The 6,000-nt window shown below is 37.2% G+C and overlaps 1 long non-coding RNA gene across 1 annotated transcript in view; it reads right to left on the bottom strand.

Annotated features, from left to right (window-relative positions):
• Window positions 1–2,377: 2,377 nt before the first annotated feature.
• Window positions 2,378–6,000, bottom strand: part of LOC129199789 (uncharacterized) — a 36,709-nt gene continuing 33,086 nt past the window's right edge. Inside the window, exon 3 of the long non-coding RNA XR_008574744.1 lies at window positions 2,378–2,784. This is a non-coding gene — a long non-coding RNA (uncharacterized LOC129199789). The remainder of the gene's footprint in view (window positions 2,785–6,000) is intronic.

Genomic DNA, 6,000 nt, shown 5'->3' with positions numbered 1-6,000 from the left:
CACCGAGCCAGACTGAGTTACAGCCACCAAGCTTCCTCAAGCAATGACAAGTTTTAGTGGTCCAAATCCTAGTTTTGAGCTCATTTACATTAAGAATTCATCCTGATGCTGCTGTGCACTCATTGTCCCTCCACCCTCCTAACAGCTCAACCATCTGCACCTCTCCCTGCTTTAAGAAAAGGACTTTGCCCAAGCTTCCCCAACTTTCCTCAGGACAATGCATAAGAACAGATTTAAATTTTAATGAATTCAGAGAATTCTCAAACAACTTGGAAAGCAAAAGGAATGCAGCAGAAGACCACAATTGTCTCTAGAGTTAATCAGCCTGAATTAAATGAATTGGAATAGTTTTAGGAGCCTAAACCCCCACATGGATAGAATGAACTGTTTAACAGGTTTGTGAGCCCTGTGGAATCACCACTGTGCTTCTAAAAATGTCTTTCCCCCTGTTTTCTGATTTAATAAGAGTAGATTTATTTAACAAGATTAATTTTCTAAGAAATTAATATAAATGTTTGGATGAAGAAAGGGGAAGGGTTATGCTGGGGTAACTGATTTATCTTGTTACTATAATGCATTATCAAAAACATTTGAGTTTAACAAGCTTTAGCAAACTGTCAAAAGCTGTTAGCAGTGTAAAACCCTGCAGCCATAAAAAAAGCTTCATGTGTTGATAGTCCTACCATGAAGCAACAGCAGAGGGTTAGAGGAAACAATGCACTGCATAGACATACTATAGGCCCCTGTAGGGATGTTCGCAGTGAGCCTGTGATTGGGATTTGTGCAAAATTAAGAGCTGTGCAGTCTGAGAGACCACATGGTTGCAAAGCATTTCTTGGCAGTCCTGAAACAGGATATACCACATTTTATGGATTTAGGTAGGAGCTGAAAGACAACAATATTGCTGGAGGATGCATTATGGAGCTGCGGTTTCAGCTGCTAAATGAAGCGACATCTAAACAAGTAATTCTCAATGCCCTACTTAGAAAGTACTTAAAGTCACTGCCTTTGGTGGGGCTCTAAGGAAACCATTTTCAACAAGTATGTAGGAAAACTGCTTGCACTACAGCAGATTGCATGATCTGATGACTCATTTGAATTGCAGAAAGGAAGGTTGACTGGGACAATAAAGAAAGATTGGCAGAATAACAAAATAAATATAAATTGACGTGTGAGCAGGCAGGACACAGTGCTATCCTGTGTGGGTGTACATACTGATGGTCTGAATGTGCTGCTTACTATTGTTGTGAAAAAGGTGCTAGTTTAAAAAATGGCAGGCAAGAAGTGGAGGATTTCAAAAGTTCTTGGCAAAGAGCTACTGACTCAGTGGGAACAGAATAACTTCAAACCCATCTGAAAGCCAGCAGTAAGTGCTCCTTTATTTTCAGTATTATTAACAGCTGTGTCATAGACTTTTGAGTGGAGTTAGGCTCATGATAATTGCTTTTTATATGAGACACAGAAAAAATGGCTACGGAAGGAAAAAACCCACAAGCAACAAACTAGAATACACAGCTAATATGTCTAGCTACTTTGGCCTGATTATCTAATCTATTTTTCAGCTGGTATTCTTGATAGGGGAAATTTCTATTTCATTATCTCTCTAAGTCAGCAAGGAACTGAAAAGAAAGCATGAGTTGCTCTGCATTGTATGTGCTCTGATGTCCTGGACAGGAGATGACAAGGCCTGTGGAAAGAGAGCTCATGCTGGTTACCTGTAAAAGGATCTTTGCACCCTGCACAGAGGGAGAAGAGAAAGCAGCTTGTGATCCTTATAGACAAATACAGCTATTTAATAGCTTTTGGCCTTTGCATTCCTCTACAAAGAGCAAGGAGGGAGATGAGGATAGAAAAATTTTAAGTAATGCTTAAGCTTCACATAGTTATTTTAGAGGATTTTCCTAGGGAGAATTGGACATATTCAACCATTCTGGCTCTGTGTGTATCTGCACCCTCTTTTCTCACCTCCTCCCATTAACCTTTGACATTACTGTCTAATGTCAATCCAGTCCAAGGAGGAAAGAAGTCTCAAAGATACTGGTTCCTTTAAGATATGTGAAAACATGTGGCTGGGCAGCAGAGGGAGAGATAGTTAATAATCCCCTCTTTCCCACCTCTTCATCCAAAGAAAAAGACTAAAAAACTTTTATTGTCAAACAGAAGATCCTTCTGAAATGTGCTAGAAACCAGGCTTCAGTATTTCTGCTACTCACATGGCTACTTTTATTTTTTAGTTACACTCTGGCCAAAGAAGCAACTGGATATGAAGACATATTTTTAAAATTCACCTCTAAGTGTGCAAATGAGTTAAAACACGTTAAGCTGAGGTCAGCAGCAGTACATGCATGCTCATCATTAAGAATAGGGATAACTGTTTTGAGATGGTGGACACGTTGGGTCAGGTTCAGCTGTAGAGAGATGCTTCCAGTCTGAATTCTCTTTACCCTTTCTCAACAGTAGTAATCTTTTTCATCTCTGCAGGATGTAATAACTGGACAACATGAAAGGAAATGGAAAGTCTGGAAATCTCATTTCTTATTGATTTAAACCACAAGCTAAGAGGCACTTGGAGAAAAAATGCATCCTTGGGCACAAGGAGTGCAGATTTTACACATTACTTTTTTTTTTTTTGGTAATAACAAGTTTTATTCCTTTTGTACTTTCCCCCTTCTCTTTCATTGTAAATTCTTCTCATTCTCCTTTGTTTGTAGGCTTCTGTTTTGCCCGTGTCATTCTGTCTTCCCAATTTGCCTGATGAACTCTTGCACCTTTATTTTGAGGTTTCTGGAAAAAAAGAGAAAAAAAAGAAAAGAAAGTAAAAGCTGAAGAGACTCAGAAAAACCCCAGGTCTTCTTGTAACTATTCAATGTTACTGTGGCTTACTCCACTTCCAGTACAGTGGCAAATACGTATGTGCAGCAAGCTTTGTCCAAGAAATTATGTACTGGAATAGGTTTTAGTTTGGATTGTTCACTGGAACAATTTCCTGTAACTTTGTCTGTGTTAAAATTGTGTTGATATTTGGTCATATAGAGTCTAAATAAACAACTTTCTGCCTGACAAGCTTTCAGCAAACTTACATGGCATCATTTGGCTGTCCCTTCCAGCCTGGGAAATGCTTCTTGTTATTACACAACACCTTTTCTGACTACGTTGAAGAAATGGAGTTCATATTCCATTTAAACATGCTCTCTGCCTCTCTAATCAGCTGTCAGCTGTATTGCAATATCATGATATTATGCTAAACAGAATGCATAGCTGCCATTTGGCTGATTAATTAGTATTTGCCGATAAAAGTTTGTAAAACATAAGAAGTTATTATATTCATAAATGTGCATAACAACATGTTACTTTGTGCATGAGCAGAAAAAATCTTCTTAAGGAAAACTTTTTAGTGAGAACTTTTAAAAAAACAACAACTATTCCTTAAAGGGAAATTTACTCATATATTGCATTTTGCTATTTCAGTGTCTTTTTTTTTTCTTTCACCTAAGACCTAGCAAAACACTTGTCAGACTTTAAAAAATAAAATAAAATCCAATAGTTAAGGTCTTTGCTTAACATTTAAAAATGAGGCTTTGTCTAGTCAAGATATTTGTTGTAGGGGTAGTTTAAAAAAGTGTCAACTGCCTCTCTTATTATTATATGACCAATAAACTAAATAATTTTTATTTTGCTATACTAGAGCAATTGTTCTAGAGAAGGGATCATGTTAAACATGAAAGATGACAAAATTCCAGGCAAATTTGAAGTCAATTGTTGGGTAAAATGGCTGGCTATAACATAGAAAAATATTAATCTCAGCAGTTAATTGGCTCACAACTTACCCATTGGCTAAATCTAAGATTTTTAAATTTAAGTGGGTGTCTAACACTCATATCTAGCTGGTGGATAGTTGTAGGGAAGTTAGACATGTTTGAGGTTTTGCAAAATAAAACATGCAACCATCTAGTATTAGCAGACCTTAAATGAATTTCACGGTTAACTTAAATAGTGCTTAGTAATGCCAACGTGACTGTATTCCTTATGCTAGAGTGATAGTTTATCAGACCCCAAACCCAAATCCTCCCAATAAATATAAATAATCTCATCTATTCAGAGAAATAAGGCACATAACTGTCATTCATTTATGAAGCATGATTAGACTATTAACATCTGCAGCTCAATTCACATATGCAAAGAATCAAATTAAGCCTTAAGGGAAATAGGTCGTGTGAAGAACTTAAAGCAGGCTTCTGTCCACATAAATACAGTTTAAATGCCATGGTGAAGACTTGTGGTGAAGAGGCTTCAGGCTATTTCTTTAGTACATAATTTGGTCTCATGCATGTATAATGGGGACAGAGAGACCGTTCTTAATAATAGACTAGATTTGTGTGGGCAAAGAGCAACAATATTACATTAAGTTTTTTGAACACAGTCCATCATGTACTTGTAGAAGGGAAAGCTGGTGTAAAGAACTATGCTCTTTTGCCTTTGAACTGAAGATATCTAACATTCAAGAAAAACTTATTAGAAGAGGAATAATTAGCAAAATCATTAACAATCTACTTCTCCAAATCTTAATAATTTCTGCAAGTTAGATGTACTTTGGTCCAAAGAATCTGCCGTGTTCAAAGTAGAAAACAAAACCAGAGTTGTCTTAAATTTTATTCCACAAAAAAAGAAAAATCCCAAAATATTTCACCTTTCCAAACTTTTGGCACTGAGCTCAACCCACCACATTTGCTAAGCATCCATTAGTAGTATTAATTTTGTAATGCTGTATTACTGAAAGTAATCAGCACTATTTGTAAGTTCCTTTGATTTGATATCACACGCAGCAGATGAGAAAGTTTTTACTTCAAATTAGAAGATGAATCATTTCTTTATTGACCCCTTGTGCAGCTTAAATTGTGCACATATGCCTTACATTTTCTTCAAGCCTAGTCACTGTAAAAATAATTCTTTTTATGAAATTTCTGAAATCATGAACATCTACAAGATTCAGATTAGATGCATTAGGTTTTTTTCTGAAATATTTGGCACTTATCAAGGATTTTGAAATAAGATTGGTAACAAGCACGGGAATCAAATTGTTTTTTGCTTGCTTGTCCAGGTGATTGTTTTATATGACTGAGTCAGCACAAGTTGATCTTTAAGCATGGAAGTACTTGTGTTAGCTGCAGCACTCCAAGTTATGGGCTGAATCAAACAGCCACCATTCAAGCAATATATATTCATGAAAAATTGGAGGAAAAAACCTATATAACCACCACTCAACCTCCAAAGAGTATAAAATGCTTGAACTTAAAGTAAATCCTGGTATCTTTGATGAATACCATTCACAGCTATTTGAGAATGAAGCATTCAATGCCCAATTGTCAAGCAGATGAAGGATTTGGCATCCACACTGAAGTGTGATAGTCAGCAAACAAAATGAATGAGGGGGAGGTACCATGGGTGGCCACCAATAGCCAAACTTTAACTATGTCTGCGCAGGAAATGGGGAGGTTCCTTCTTCTGTTCACTTTGCTGCTTTGACATGAAATCAATTTCTTTTTATATCGGGCTGATCCCCATGGCAGCAGAAGCTGGCCAAAGATAAAGGCATTTGAAAAATCCTCTCTCATTTTACAAAAATAGTGGTGTTCCTAATGAAATACAGTACTCGAGAGAGTGGCAGAAAGACCCTTTCACCTCTTTATGTTGGTGGTTTTAGTCCCACTGGGTTTGTGGAAAAATATGGTGATGCACATGTAAAATGGTTTGGCAGCTGGTCATTGTCAAACAGACAGGGACCCCACTACACAGTCACCTCTCCTTTGTCAGCTGCTCCTTGTTGCAATGGGGCAAATATTTTCTCATCCCAATATAAGCTCTCCCGAAACAGGATCATGGTATATTGCCATAGCAGTAGGCTGCTGACTCTCTTAGGTTTGGCTTAGGCCCATTGATAAGCTGCCATTCATGGGGGGTGTGTGTATGTAAATCTCTAAAATAAAACCTGTTAAATGAGTC

Source organism: Grus americana, chromosome Z, assembly GCF_028858705.1.
Source record: "Grus americana isolate bGruAme1 chromosome Z, bGruAme1.mat, whole genome shotgun sequence".
NCBI lineage: Eukaryota > Metazoa > Chordata > Aves > Gruiformes > Gruidae > Grus > Grus americana.
Note: the sequence above shows the minus strand (reverse complement) of the source record. Positions and strands in the feature narration are given on the sequence as shown.